Source organism: Eutrigla gurnardus (assembly GCF_963514095.1).
Source record: "Eutrigla gurnardus genome assembly, chromosome: 24".
In the NCBI taxonomy this organism is placed as follows: domain Eukaryota; kingdom Metazoa; phylum Chordata; class Actinopteri; order Perciformes; family Triglidae; genus Eutrigla; species Eutrigla gurnardus.
Window position 1 is genome coordinate 10,415,321 of NC_139935.1, and position 15,950 is coordinate 10,431,270.

A 15,950-nucleotide genomic window follows, 5' to 3' on the forward strand; every position below is an offset into this window, starting at 1 on the left:
TTACAAATGCTAAGCGGATATACGTATCCCAGCCTTGCATGTCAACTCAAATTGACAAATGTTTCTAGTGTGAAACTGAGTGTAAAACTGCATTTTGTTACTATAACAGACCTTTACATCACTGATCTAACAGTTAGTTAGTTAGGTAGCTAGCGAAATAGCTATTCAGATTTTTGTAATGATTTCATTTCAAGTCAACAGAAAAGGGAGAAAAGGCCTGTGCTGTGATTGTAATGATACACAGGCTATGGCAATCTCAACAATTTTATAAATTTCCAGGCTAGAGGCACTCCAGACAAATATCTTTTTTTCTCTCTCTTATATAATATTTCTACAGGTGTGGGAGGTCAAGCCGTTCACATTCCTGCATCATTGTGTCGTGAAACATTTTTTGGTTTCTCCAGTAGATATTGTGAATAGTCTAGAGCAGAGGTCAATGTTTTCAGGCCAAGGACCCCCAAGGCTTATAAAGGTGGAGGGACCCCTATTACATATCATATAATATTGTGTTGCTTATTAAAGCAATAATAATGTGTAGTGCAGCCTATAGTGCCATGTACTTTGTAATGATGTATGTATTTCTACATCACCATTTCAACATAATATTAAACAGGAATATTTATATTTGCTTAATATGTGTTGTATTCATGTTATGGTGTATTTTTGGAAGAAAAAAGGTTGGGGTCAAATAATTTCAGGGGCCCCTCCTGTTGAAGATCTTTGGTCTAGAGATATAAACCAGGTGGGTGGGTGGGCTGTGTTGGAATCATTGACAATAGATGGTTTAATTCAGAGAGTATTGTCATTTTGATGAAACTCTGCCCATGATGGATAGAGGTAAGTTGATCCAGCAGTTGATCATCTATTGTAATGAGTAGTGGAGTGAAGTTGAGATTTTAGAGAATGAATCAATGAGTTGAACTGTTTCTTGTAGTATTGATGAGGGGGTCTTGTGTATATATAGTAATAAATCATTGGCGTAAAGGCTGATTTCGGGGTTCTGACGAATGGCTGCTGCTAATGGTCCTATATTGTCTAGTCCCCAGGTGCAGTGTAAAGCTAGGTGATGTTAGTCCATTGGCTGAAGGTGATCCTTATAATCCAGTTAATGAATGCCAAACCTCTCTAATGTGGAAAACAGGAATTGACCCCGTCAAAGGCTTTTTCTGCATAGACAGTAAGAAAGATGGTTTGCTTGTTGGATTGAAGAATACTACATTAAGCGGATCAACCTTGAATGAGACAGTTTGATCTGGGTGGATTATGGATGGCGTGACTTTTTTTTTGCTAGTGCTTTGGCGATGATTTTTTTATGTCTATGGTAATGAACAATAACAGAGTTTTAGGCAGACCAGGCTCTTGGGTTCCATCTGCATTTGGTGCCGGACAAGGTAATACTACTAGCAGTAAGGCTGCGTACATACTGTACATGCCCGTTGACGGATGAGTGATGGGGGAGTTGCATAACGCGATCTGATTGGCACAACAATTCATTTCGGCATAATGTGATGCAAGCCCATGCAAAAATCCGTCAACGGACGTGTACAGTGTAAATGCGGCCTAAGTGTCCAACAGGACTATGGTATTGGGGCAGTCAGGATCAGGGTTCCACCACAATCCAGGGAAACCTGCGAGACGAGAAAGCACTAGGGGGTCTCCGGGGAACGAAGAGAGAGACAGTGTGTCATTATAATTTCCCGGCAGTCTAGGCCGATAGCAGCATAACTATGAGTCTGTCAGTGCACATCTGAGTCATTCATGAGAGAAATGGGACGCTAGCTTGATGGAATGTTTGATCGGTATTGGGTTTGAGGAGGAGTGAAACTGCAGCGGTGTTCATGCTATCTGGGAGTTTTGGGTTATTTGGCATCAGTTTTTGAGCATTGGGAAGTTTGTCTTGTGTTATGGGTGATTCCAGGCTGTTCATTGAGATGTGGTTAAATTGATAATGTTGAATTAATTGATATGATATGATTCCTGATTTGGGTCTTTTTCTGAAAAATATAATTTACTGTAAGAACTTTGAAAAAATTTATTCATTTCTTCTGGTGTATTGGTGGTCTGAGTCCTTCATAACTGAGATTGTTGTTTTTTATTTTTTTAAGTGTTTACCTTTGTGACGAGTAAAATAACATCAAAACAAATCGCAGCAATATTTGAAACATCTTTAATTCTTTGAATAAAAACAACTCATATAACAGGAATAAAAACCTTTTTCCAAGGACTGTTTCTGTACATAGAAACATGGCTGTCAATGGGTTCAAGGATCATTTTCTGTTATTATGCAACACAGATGCAAATAAAATGCAGTTGTAGCACGACAACATGACAAACAAATGGAACCAAAAGACTTGTTCCTTCCTGTGGTGCATTTTGCATCAGAAGGAATGTAAACACAACAACAAAAGATGCAGATGACATGGCCGACATCAAAATATTGAATTTTTAACATGAGGGAACTAGAAAACAATATTAATTTTCTTATTTTCTATGTATATTTAGCATATTTTTGTGAGGGATCTCCTTGTTTGTTGTCTACATTCAAAATTCACAAAAAATACAGCAAATACAAACAATAAATCATCCTGAACCTCGGCTCAATGAAAAATGTATTGGCCAGACAAATACCCATATACCAAATACCCAGAGGAGACCAGTTGTGCCATATCTGCGGTTAACGTTGGAAAATTGGTTGCCAAATGGTGGAAGTTTACCCAGAGGTGAATAATTATGAGGCATTTTCCCCAAAGATGACATTACAAGAAATGTCAATGGCTCAGAAATATATATTTTTTCAAAAGTCCCAAATAAGTAGATGAGGCCAAAACTGTCATCTCATTAACTCCAATCTCCAATACCTTCTCCTTGGATGCTCAAAAGGCATTCGATAGAGTGGAGTGGGGCTTCTTGCGGCATACCCTCAAAATATTTGGGTTTAGGGAAGCATATGAAATGGGTAATATATTCAGATCCACGAGCAGCAGTAATAACAAGCAGAATTATATCAACCTTTTTCGGCCTAAAATGAAGGACCAAGCAAGGAAGAGACCCTCTTTGCAATCAGGGCAGAAGTGGATAGGAAAGGGGATGTTTAGGTATTAGCTCATGCCCAGATACAGAAAGCATACACTATATTGTATAAGTGTATAAGTATTTTTAAATGTTAAATATCCCAACAAGAATATATGAGACTCATATGGCAAAATGCTCTTGCAATGAGATTAAAAAAGATGTATGACAGGAGATCATGTCAAAGGTAGGCGGGGCCACAAGGGACACAAGATTTATCCACTATAAACTGTACTGGACTCCCCCAGGCTGTTAGCTCTGTCAGCACTGTTGCCATTTTTTTGCACTGTTAGCTGCTACCCGGCTCAGGAGGCAACAGGAGGTAGAATCTCTAAATCAATAATCCTTGGTCAGACAAAGTTTTCCCGATGTCAAATTTTTAACGCCATAATATCGGCCATGTTATCTGCTTGGATAGTTGTATTTTTTGCTGGTGTTTACATTCCTCCTGTTTTTGTTATGTCGTATTTTTCTCATGCAGCTGCATTTCTTTGTGCATCCCTGTGTTGCCATGACGAGAAATTATCCTTGAATCCTCTTGTCGCTGTGGAAATGCCAAATGGATTACATTTTGTGACTGTTTCACCTGTTGGATGTCGGAATGTGGGCTTACAATTGTGTCACGCGCGACACAATCTACAACATTGTATTTAAGTGTGAAATGTTGACTGTTGTTGAAACGATACAAGGTTATTTATTTGGCCAGGTTCAGAAAAGCGTTTTTCTGCTATCTTATTATGTATCCCTGTACATAGAGAATTACCAAGTCCTTGGATTTACATTCCATTGCAACAGTTGCTCAGCCACATGATCCTTTTGAGTTCATGTAAATCAACACAAATTAATGTTTGTTTCCCCCACAATACATTCAGCTCTGAATGCCTAATTGAACTTTATGTAACATATGCTCTAGAAGCAGAAATGGCATTATGAAGACGTTAAGCTTTCAGACTGGTATGTTTTAAGCCATATCATCCTATTATCCCACCAAATTTAGATGTTTCTGTCTACAACAGCTGCCAAGATGGCGAAACGCAGTGAACCAGAGCTTCAAAAATGCTGGATCCTACAATTCCCTGAATGCATCTCGATCAAATATTGCTGGCAACTTTCAAATGTAATCGAGGCTTCCTGTTATTTGTATTCTCCGAGCCCAAACTTTGTTGTCACACCGTGGTAGCGACTGGTCAATCACAAGGTAGCCCCGCCCTAAAGCATACCCCGCTTTCTGGTCTAACTGGTGTTTACAAGAGAGGAGTCGCCCCTTGGTGCTGCACAGTGGTAGCACTTCAGGTTCAGGTTCCTTCTGTGTGGAGTCTGCATGTTCTCCCCGTGTAATCATGGGTTCTCTCCGGGTTCTCCGGTTCCTCCCACAGTCCAAAGACCTGTCTGTCTCTACATGTCAGCCCTGTGATAGACTGGTTACCTGTCTGTCTCTACATGTCAGCTCTGTGATAGACTGGTTACCTTCGCCCAATGTCAGCTGGGATCAGGTCCAGCTCCCCGGGACCCTGAATACAGGATAAGCAGTAGATGATGGATATATGGAGGTGCCCCCGATGGTCATTACAGATAACATCAAGATGTATCGCAACAGGCACAAAACAGTGTATGGGGAAAGACTCATGCCAACCGTAATTTCGACTTTTCCATCTGCATTTTCCTTCCTTCCTTTGATTGGCTCCCTGGGCCTTTTGTGACATTGACGAGCGATGCAGCTTTCTTCCTGTATTCATTTTTTGTCTAAAAACTGCAAGAACAGCACGACGCAGGTGCGGTCGGCCCCTATGGCAGTTCAGCTTTAGCTGTACTAATCCTCTGAGAGTTAAGCGTGTTGACTGATTCCTCGTTTAAAGAGTAATGGTTTCCAAAAGGCTGTAAAAAATAATGAAGCCATCTGCTTTGTCTCCATTGCGTCGACACGGAGACGCCGCTAAGCGTTCGCTGAGGAGGCCTCGTCCTCGGCTACGCGTGTCAACGCCAGGGAGCGAGCGGCTCCTGAAGAATCCCGCCGTCATGCCTCGGCGGCCCCTTTACTGCCTTTATGTATCTGTTTGCTGCCCCGAGGCGACAGGGATTGTCTGTGCTTAAACACAGAGGAAGAGAGGAGTCCTCGCCATCTCGGATCCCCCCCCCCCCCCCCCCCCCATGTCTGTCTCTTTGCATGCGGTTACTGCCACTGTTTGTCTAAATCATCAGAGGCCAGCGTGTCCTCTGTGAAGTTAAATGCCACACTTCTTGGCCTCCACTCCTGGTCCTGCTGTAAGTCTGCAGGTCTGACAGTCAGTTCACTCATCCATCGATCAATCCATCCATCCATGCGTAATCCCTCCATCCATCATCCACCATCCATCCATCCATAATCCAGCCATCCATCATCCATCTGTAATCCATGCATCATCCATCCCTCATCTAACATCCATCCTTAATCCATCCACCATCCATAATCCATCCATCCATCATCCATCTGTAATCCATGCATGATCCATCCCTCATCCAACATCCAACGTCCATCATCCATCTGTAAATCATCTGTAATCCATGCATCATCCGTCCCTCATCCAACATCATCCGAAATCCATGCATGATCCATCCCTCATCCAACATCCATCATCCATCTGTAAATCATCTGTAATCCATGCATCATCCATCCCTCAACCAACATCCATCCGTATTCCATCCATGCATCATCCATCCTTCCACCATCCATCTGTAATCCATGTATCATCCATCCCTCATCCAACATCCATCCGTAATCCATCCATCCATAATCCATCTGTAATCATGCATAATCCATCTAATACATCCATCATCCACCATCCATCATCCACAATCCATCCGTAATCCATTTATCATCCATCAATCTGTAATCCATGCATCCTCCATCCTCCATCCTCCATCCTCCGTGGATGGATGGATGGTATATCCAGGGATTTATTATGGTATATCAGGCTTTTATCAGCTCAGGTATGAAAGTTAAAATATTTAGAACTGAAAGCTTATGTGATTCGGTAAGAGTGGGATTTGAAGGATGTGTGCATTTAACGGGCAGGACCAGATTGTTGGTTGCATTGTGGGAAATGTAGGATGCATGCGTTTGTTACATCCTTTTGTTGCAGGCAGGGTCACACACCGACTTTAGCCGATTTGCGGGCCCTTTTTTCTCAAACTTCCACCACGGGTGATGAAATCATGAGCGAGGGCTCCCGTCATGTGGCGCGCATGCTAATACGGAGGAGAAAGGTCATTAGTGTCACGTCCGAGGTCCGGTGCTGCAGGTTGCAGGAGGGGTTTGTAATCCCGCTTCACATTTGATTTTGGCTTCATCTGGGCGGCGGCGGCGTCCCTTCATCAGCGCCATGAAAGTCGGCCCCGGTCAATCTGGAGTCGAGCCGCTGACTGAAGCCGATATACACTTCAGAGGCTGGGGAGGATACCCCCGACCGCTGAGGGTTATGATGTGGGGAGAGGGAATAAATGATGAAGATATCAAAGGGAGGCCTGCCTTCTGTGCAGCTCTCAGAAACCGTCTCAGGTTCTGACGCGTGTTGATTTGAAACAAACTTGACCTCGATATCAGAGGGAATCCCGTCACAGCTTAAAAAGCATCCATTTCCTGCTATTTTATCAGTCTCTATATTTCTCAAATAAAAACCGGTTGTAAAACATGGCCGACTACAATGTATTCTCCGTCTGCTTTATGGCCGTGATCGGTGTTGACAGGACATATACCCAACGCTACCTTCCTTGTCCGTCTGCGCTTCAGCCGGAAGGATTGAGTTTGTCACTTTCATCGATGAGCCCGGTTTGTGGATTCAGTTGTTGTGTCTTAAAGCAGCCCGGTCTCCGAGGAAATTACCTGCGATATGTTTTGACGGATACGTATTCCGACGTAGTTTCAAGCCGGTCCACACAGGGAGGTCCGTGGTGGTGGATGGGTAAAAAATGACAGTCACCCAGGAGACCAACGTTAGTGTCCTCTTTTGTTGCATTTGTAGCCAACCCGTTTTCTTTTGACGAAACTGAGTCGTTTTGTTGCCTAAACAGAATATGAGGAAGCGGATGTAGTCATGGTGACCCCCGTTGGTTGGTGGACTTCTGTTTTGAAGCCTTGGGTTCGGCATGTTGGCCGTCACCATGTTGAATTCTTGCAACACGTGAAGAATGTGACCGTATTTGGACTGTGGAGGAGTAACGGGTGGATCTCATGAACACAAGCGGCGAACTTACTGGATCTGGATCCATCTGGATTCTGGTGTGAAGCTGCTACCAAAGTATAATTCAAGAACAACTTTACAGCGTGTTAAAGTCGTTTTTGTAGCTAATGGCTACTATGGTTGCGACGCTAGCTACGCCCTGGTAGCAACATGTCACTCCAAAGGAAGCCACGCCCCTGCTAATGGTCTGTATCTATAAACTATAGCGCCCCTCATAGGTCGCTGACAAAAACATCTCCATTCCTCCCGGGTCCTGGGCCAGTTTCTCCTGGAGTCTGGCCAGTCCTCTTCTAGTCCAGGTCTCGTCGCAAAGGGGTTTCTTGATCCGCCTCTTTCAGCTTATGATCTACCTGACTTTAAATGGGATCGTAATTTACTAAATGTCTATACAATCAGAGAGGAGCCCCTGATGGGCAGTGGAGGGAATGCACTTTAAGGCACTTCAGCATGGCTTTACTTTCCAGAACCTGGCTGGCACATGAAGCCTCATTTGAGCCTGTCGACCCGTCCTTGCCGATGCGCCGACGCCAGAGCTGCTACAACACAGCGCTGGTTAAGGGTGATTGAGAGAATGCGGCAATCTATTGGCTGCAGGCTTAGTAAATTTCAGGCGGTGTAGTCCAATGGCAAGCTCGAGAGAGAGGAGGGGAGAGAGAGAGAGAGAGAGAGAGAGAGAGAGAGAGAGAGAGAGAGAGAGAGAGAGAGGAGGGGAGAGAGAGAGACCTGGTTTTTCTAACACTAATCTTGTCCTTGCAATACACTCTCTCTATGAGAGCAATTAGATTCAGCACCGTTTCCAGCGCCTCTGCAGTGACTCATTGAAACATCGCGTGCGCTGATACAGCCGCATCTCTATTCTCACACACACACACGCGCGCGCGCGCGCACGCACAGGACGGTACAGTCGGGTTTTTTTCAGCGCATCAGTGACTGTTCTCACTTTGGATTTGCAGCGGGCTGGAGCTGGACTTAATTGTGTGTGTGTGTGGTTTTTTATTTTTTTGTGCCCCCCCCCCCCCAAACCCCCCTAACCCCTCTCTTTGCTGGCGTGTTCGCCCCGGAGTCGGGACTTCCATGGAGGAGTGAGACGGTGGAGATACGGGGCTGAGGTGAGTGCGCCTGCGGCTGGACGCGTCGCGGAAAAACCTTGCGCCTTTTAGAAGCGGTTGCATGTCTGTGCTGTTTTGAGGCGCTAACCCCCCCCCCTCCTCCTCCGGACGCGCTTCACTCTCACAAAGGCGCATAATCCACAGCACATTATTTACCGAATTTACGGGAATAACCTTCCTCCGCAGGTGCGCAGATTGTTGCGCACTTTCCATCCAGTTCTGTTGATAAAAGATACCGGTTCATCACACATCGTTTTTATATATATATATATATATATATGATTAATTATGTAAATCAGTGTTTATCCTTCCGCGCTGCGCACACACACACGCGCCAAACCAAACTCGGCGCCAGAGCAACAGCTCGGTTAACTTGGACGGACACGTGACGCGACGCAAATAAAGTGTCACCGCAAAAAAAAAAAAAAAAAGCGTTTCACACCTTTTCTTTTTTTTTTTTTTCGTCCACCGCGGAGTCGTTTGCGTGTGACGAGGCGACCACAAGATGGTGGTGTAGATATCCAGAAGGCTGCTTGGGGAGTTTTTTAATTATTATTATTTATTTATTTTTAAATGTTTTTTTTCTTCTTCTTCCAGCTGCACTGCAAATACTGTGGTTCAGACCGGGTGGTGCATCCTAGCTTCGGCTGCTGGGATGACCTTGTGTGTGTGAGATGATTAATAATGATGGAGAGCTTCTTTGTCGGCCCACGGAGACTCGGAAACACAAGTTTGGACTGTATTGTCGTGGGTGTGCTGGTTAAAAGGTCCAGGTGCAGAGAAAAGGGGGGGTTGGACAGGCAGGTGAGGCATTTAAGGATTGTGGTAATTCTCAGTGAGCTGGACATGTCAAACTTCCAGGTTTGTGCACCACAGCTCCGTGTCCAATCGTTGCCCCCCTCCTCTGGCTTTGGCTTCTGTCCATTTCCGACGAACTGCACATTTCAATCTCGGGGATAAAAATGTAATTTTAAAATGAAAATCAAACATGTGCGACATCACCTCATAATCCACTCCTTGTGTGCGTGTCGGAATAACAGCAAGGATTCCTGGAACATGTCAGCAAGAATGCAGGAAATTGGTCTCATTTAATTTTTTGTCGAAGGAATAATCTTTAGTCTGAGCCTTAAAAGCTCTCTTTCCTTTTCTAAAAAGATGGAAGCCATTAAGGATGAAAAAAGAAAATTTTCCTGCCATTTGAATGCATCACAAATACAGAAATAATTAGCGAACTGTGCCTCGCATCTGCTTTTGTAATGTTTCACCCCCCCACCCCCCTTCAGGCCTCCCGTCACACGGCCGCATGAACATATTTATCTGACAGTCATGACATGCAGATGCTGAGCAAGGCAGTTGTTTGCAGATCTGTCCGAAACCATATGCACTCAAACGTGTGACTAACAGGTAGCAACAGCAGCAGCTGTGTAACGTGGTCTCATTTGGTGTATGGAGGGATTATTGCACAGTGAGACGTCCCTCGTGCGTTTTTTTTTTTAACTCCGATGTGTACGCTAGCAAACTGAACAGCTTTCAAAAGTGACCAAAACATTTTTTCTTTAAGAAAATGTGTCAATAACATGCATTTACTAAACGAGTTGCATGAGCTCCAGACCAGTTCATGAAATTGTCGCAAAATGGAAATTTGCGAATTTGCGTACAAAATTAACTTACGTTGGCACTATCATTATTCTGTCAGTTGGGATGACATCACACGACAAAAACAACGTAAGGTTTATGCTAAAAAAACCTCATAGTTAGGTTAGGAGAACGCATTGTGGCTTAAAATAACTACGTACAGCTAGGCAACAAAACATCGCAATGACACTTTGGGACATGCGGTGTCAGAAACCTGTCTTGGATGGGCTTGCGTATTTTCGTATAGTTGATGTGTTTCATTAGCTCCGCTTTATTGACAGATGATGTCATGTTTATTGTTTATTGGATCCCCATTAGTTGTCACCGTTCAAAGAAATCACAAAAAATGCAAAATACAAAATAAAATAAAGAACAAACAATTAGATTATTCCCATAAAAAAACTCAGATCATGAAATAAAAATAAAAATACTTAGATGACTAGGCAAATATGAGTATATGTATACATCCATAATGTGTGCATACACACACCCACTCACATACATCAAATTCCTACAGGCACATATATAGTATGCATATATACATTATATATATACAGTACATTATATATACATATACATTCACATGCCCAATGCATACAAGTATATACATACATATAGGGTTGGGTTGGTGCTAGCGTCGTAGTTTGTTTTCCAGGAAGATTAAAACATTCGGTTTTTATATAAGAATTGATTTATATATTTGCTTCCCCCTGGCATGTATTGTTAAATTCAGTGTAGTTGGGCATGTGAGCTAGAAGGCATAGGTATTTTTACATTTTTGCTCAATTTTGGTCTCCACCTCAAGAAAGGGTCCCAATTAACATTCCGTTGGCATTGCTTTTGTGCTCAGCTGCATGAAAAAAAAGGACAACATGAACTTGAAAGCAAACAGCTTGGATATTCCGGCGTCACATCGGGACACAAAGTGATTTTGCAAACATGTTTGTGTGGACTTAAAGATTATCGGGAGCCTGGGGTTGTTACACACCGGCACCTGTGGTCTGTTATTGGTCCACTCGGGTCTCTTGAGTGCACCTCCGGTGTCACATCAGGGCAAACGTGCACTCCAGTTACATACTTCGCCGTGATTGGGCTTCCGTGTTGTCACACTGGCACTTTAATGGCACACGACTGGGAAGTAAATTTCTCGAGGGATGTGTTCGCATGCAACGTTTCCCCTCTCCCCAGTCACAGCACTGATGTTGACTGGATTGAAAGGCAGTTGCGTGGAGCCAATAGGTTGAATTGTGGTCTTTAACCATATTGCTACAATGGCCATGAAAAAAATGTATATTTATATCTATAAATATATACACAACCAGATTCTGCGCAGGGTTGGGTGGATTGTTGGGTCAAACAAACACAGTACTTTCACCCAGGAGACCACTGTTCTTGTCCCGTGTGAAATCCAAATTCAACACAACTTATTTTAAGTTGTACTTTTCCACATAAACATTGTAGCTACGTCTGCGTGTGACGACCCAAACCAGGATTTTTTTTTGTAACCTAGCCAAGTAGTTTTGGCGCCTCAACCAAACAAAGTAGTTCCAATTCATGTTGACCTTATTTTTTTTAAACTGTGACCATCACGAACAGTCCTATAGACTATCCTTCCCCATGGTAGTTCCTTGACATATTTGAGTGCCGTAGAAAGGACCTTCACCCAGGAGACCACTGTTCTTGTTACAGTTCTACAGAGGTTTGAGTCACCTATGAGAGTAACAAAACCCACGTATTGTAACCAGGATCTTTTCTCTGGACTTGACCAAGAAGTTCCGTTGTCTAAATGTAAGCAAGTAGTTAAGTTTCACAATGTTCACCCATCTGGCAATAGCTGTGACCAACTCGCAACGTTAAATAGAACAGTCGTAAATGTTGTTTTTGCAAGTCAGTGGTCTGTCAGGGCCATAAGTAGAAATAATATCCATGAAGAGAAAATGAAATGTCTCAGTTTCATGATGGCTAGAAAATGTAATGAAATGACTGCTGATGTTATCATTGGTGAAAACTAGGAGGAGACGGTGTGGTCATGCATGGAGGGCTTTTTTCTTTCTTCTTTTTACAGCACAGTATGATGAGCCTTTCAAATAAAAAATGATAACCCCACACATTTCCAGAATGTCCTGGAAGACATTCATGGTCTTTCACTCAGTTGTTCACGCGAAAAGTGACTCTGGTGAATGAAAAAAAAGGTTTGATAGAGATATCCAAACCCCACATTTCTGAAGCAGGCTTGATTATTGGATTGAAAACCCCCAGGTCATGCATTTATCTCATCAGATGTTTTATTTATAAAATCACTGAGCCCTTAGACCAAGTGCAGCAGTGGGTGCCATGCCATTGTTCCAAAGGCCCATTATTGGGAAACCCCAATAGTCAGATAAACAGCCCGTGGTTCTGAAAACAAACCATTTTTCCGAAACAACGGGCCTTCTCGCCATATTTTATTTCCTTACAAAGGCATGTCCTGCCCGACTCTGCCTCTGAGGCAGTTGTTGTTCACAATGTGGATTGGTTACTAGAAAGCATTAAGGCCAATCTTCTGATCACATAATTTTACTGAGGGGGGTATAGCAAGTATGGAGGGAAATACAATGTCAGAGGTTTAGGTGAACCCAGAATGTTGTGTCACAATGAATTGCAATGTGGACTTGAAGTGAACCCTACTCAGACCGCTTCCTGTGGAGGTCTGAGTATGGTTCCTAACAGAGGGTCTGAGGTCTTTCAACGTGTCTGTGCAAAAAAATGCCAACTAATCTGACTTCATAGCTGATAACCTAACCTTTCTCACTCCTCATGCAGAAACCTAACCAAGCCAACCAAGTAACGAGTCATGCCTTAGCTAATCAGAAAAAAAATCTCTGATGAAGTCATTCTTCATAATAATTATGCATGTGCTTCTGGTCGTGGTGTACAGGATTTTCAGACCAACGGGACATTGGAACAATGGGTGTTTGTTTTTGAGATAACGGGCCGTCGGCCAAATGGGCTTTTGGTCGAGTGGGACATTTTTCACACTATTGGAGTTTCGGAATAAAAGACCATCAGAACATTGGGCAGTCCCAATACTGTACCCATAAGAGTGTTAGTTCACAAGATTACTATTACTACTACTGCTAGCACCAAGATGGAACCCAAGAACCCTGGTCTGCTACATTTCTACCTAAAATACGTGAAGGCAGTTTTTGGAAATTGGTCTTTGCAAAAAGTATCCTTAGATAACCTTTGTTGTGTTATGAGTATATTCTACTAATCATGCAAATTGTAGTGTTAAATGTTTTTTGTTGTGGTCCTGGCGGTATTTGCATTAGGTTTTGGCTTCAGAAGCATATATATATATATATATGTAGTACTTCTCAGCTGCCGTGACATTTCATAGTTGGGAGGACAGGCTGCCTCCAACGGAATCGTCTTATAATGATTGAAATGCAAATGACAGGCCTTCATTGGCATTCACCAGACTTATCTGCTATAATCATTAAGAGCGAGAACAATGTTCACAATCTCCCTTGCACTTCTGCCAAGGAGATTCAGCATTCAGCCCGAGTGAAGAACACTCTATCATGATACAGCACATTATTACAAATACTATACCCTGTGTCGATTCATCAACGTTTACAAGAGTATAACCTTCATGAACAATGAGCAACAAGTCCACCTCTGCAAGAGTGTCACCCCTTTCCACGGTTTAACAATTTCTATACTGCCGTTTGAGGCGACTGCTGATACTTGTATGGTGGTGCATTTCATCATTATATAACCCGCCATTGTGGGCAAACAGCCAATGATGAAGAGCCTAAGGTTGTACTCCGACACCAAACAAAATGATGCGCCCCACGTAATTTATCTCCTGTTGCTAGGATATCTATATGCAGCAATATTAGGTAATTGAAAATATAGTTTAATTCCCATGTAGTCGCAATTAATTGAGCTATTTAATGAATCAATAAGCATGCGTTGTATTCCTTTGTTAACGCACTCGTGTTTTTTACACTCACTAATATGAGCTCAAAGCATTTAGGAGTTCTAAAGTAGGTTTGAAGAAATTTGTCTCCGTTATTAATATGCAAATGTGTGTAATGTAATCGCCGCATAGGGGGAGAACTGGTGAGGGTAAATATGAAGATGTATTACATTCTATTCTTGGTTCCCTGTGTTCAGTAACCCATGGCCACAGTAACACTGAATGCAGACACTGAGAATGTGCTTCCTTGGAAAACATCTTACTCTTCAAGGTTAATTATGTCATTATTCATTTTTTTGTGTTATTTCATCTCAGAATATTTTCTCCCTCCACTGTCTGTGGTTTTCATCTCCAAGTCCAATTGTTATTATGACAACTTCAGTATTTGTAGAATGAAACATTTAACAACAAAATACTCCCAACATATCATCCATGCAGTGTTTTATTTTGATACATTTTTTTCCAGACCATTCTTCTGCTCCATACTCCAGTCCAGTAGGTGGCGCTAATGCGGCAATAAGATGATGTAGAGGGCGTTGAAACTCGGGACGGGAAGCATGGTAATTTTACGTAATAAACAACGTAATGTTCCTTCCACAGACCATGGGCCGGAACTTTGTCGGGCTCATATTCCATCACCGGTGTAGCATGAAGGCATGGTGGAATAAGCTAGCCATGTTGCAACGACAAGTAGTGTCAGCACACAGCTAAAAAAACATACATTTACAATTAAAAATAGCTTGTAATTGTAATTTTTACGACATAAGTAAATGCCCTATTTTGGGGGGTATTTAGTAAATACCCTTTTTATTAGGGTGTAAATACACTATTTTTAGGGCATAAGTAAATATGCAATTTTTTTATTTAGGACATAAGTAAATACCCTATTTTTTATTTTTAGGGCATAGGTAAATACCCTATTTTTTATTTTTAGGGCATAAGTAAATACCCTATTTTTGTATTTTTTAGGACAACCTAAATACTCTATTTTTAAGGACATAAGTAAATACCCTATTGTTTAGGGTATTTAGTAAATACCCTATTTTTTATTTTTAGGACATAAGTTAATACCCTATTTTTTAGGAATACATTTACCTGTGGGACGATTGTTTGATTGATTGATTGCTGCAACATGACTTGGTTGCAATAGACCTAAATCATCACTGCTTCAAAGCAGTGTCGTGGCTTTTGCTGAGAAAGTGGCCCTCTCTTTTGCCTCCTGCAAAATGTTTGTCCAACATTGCCGACATCAGCTGAAGTAAAGATTTTAGGTCTTTTTTTTTCTGGGACATTCAGAGTGGAGAGTAAAAGCAGCAAACATTTAATAAATGATTTACCTCCCCGGAAATATTTTTAAGGGTTTGTTTACTGCCACCTCATCTCTTCGCCGGCTCAACAACATTATTAGTGAGAGCATAAATTGAGACATTTCTTGCCAGCATTTTTTTTTTTGACACTTGTCAGCTGGTGTCATTGAGGTGTCATTCATGTCAAGTGGCTGCCAGTTCATTGCATTTTTCATTTTTCACCGCCAAGTGGAGTCAGACTCAGATACTGAATTCATATTGAAACATGTGGCTGTACATTAGCTTGCGATTGAGGAATGTGGGCCAAATCTATCGTATGTCAAGCTAGCATTGTGGTTGAAATTCCGAGGAAAATGTATTTTGCTGTGATGACTTTTTCCTTGGAAACGAAATGAGAGTACAGTTTAGTTATAGGAATATCATTTTGTAGTAGACAATTATCTGTGTTTTGCCTTCCTCTCTTATTTTGAAATGTCTGTCTTTTTGTCCTGATTTAGTGTTCCCCTCCTTTTTTCTGTGTATCAGCTCGTCAGCCTTCCCCCTATTCTGCTTCCAATCCCACTTCAGCCCGCCCTCATGTTTGCCCACCTGTGTCTCGTTGCCCAAATTAGGCCCTGTGTATTTAGTCTGTGTGGTTGTGTTCTCAAGC

The 15,950-nt window shown here is 42.3% G+C and overlaps 1 protein-coding gene across 2 annotated transcripts in view; it reads left to right on the forward strand.

Moving 5' to 3' along the window:
- Window positions 1–8,000: 8,000 nt before the first annotated feature.
- nlgn4xa (neuroligin 4 X-linked a) overlaps window positions 8,001–15,950 on the forward strand; it is a 69,149-nt gene continuing 61,199 nt past the window's right edge. For both annotated transcript variants that reach the window (XM_084004638.1, XM_084004639.1), the window contains exon 1: window positions 8,001–8,395. The gene's annotated coding sequence lies outside the window, so the exon portion shown is untranslated. The remainder of the gene's footprint in view (window positions 8,396–15,950) is intronic.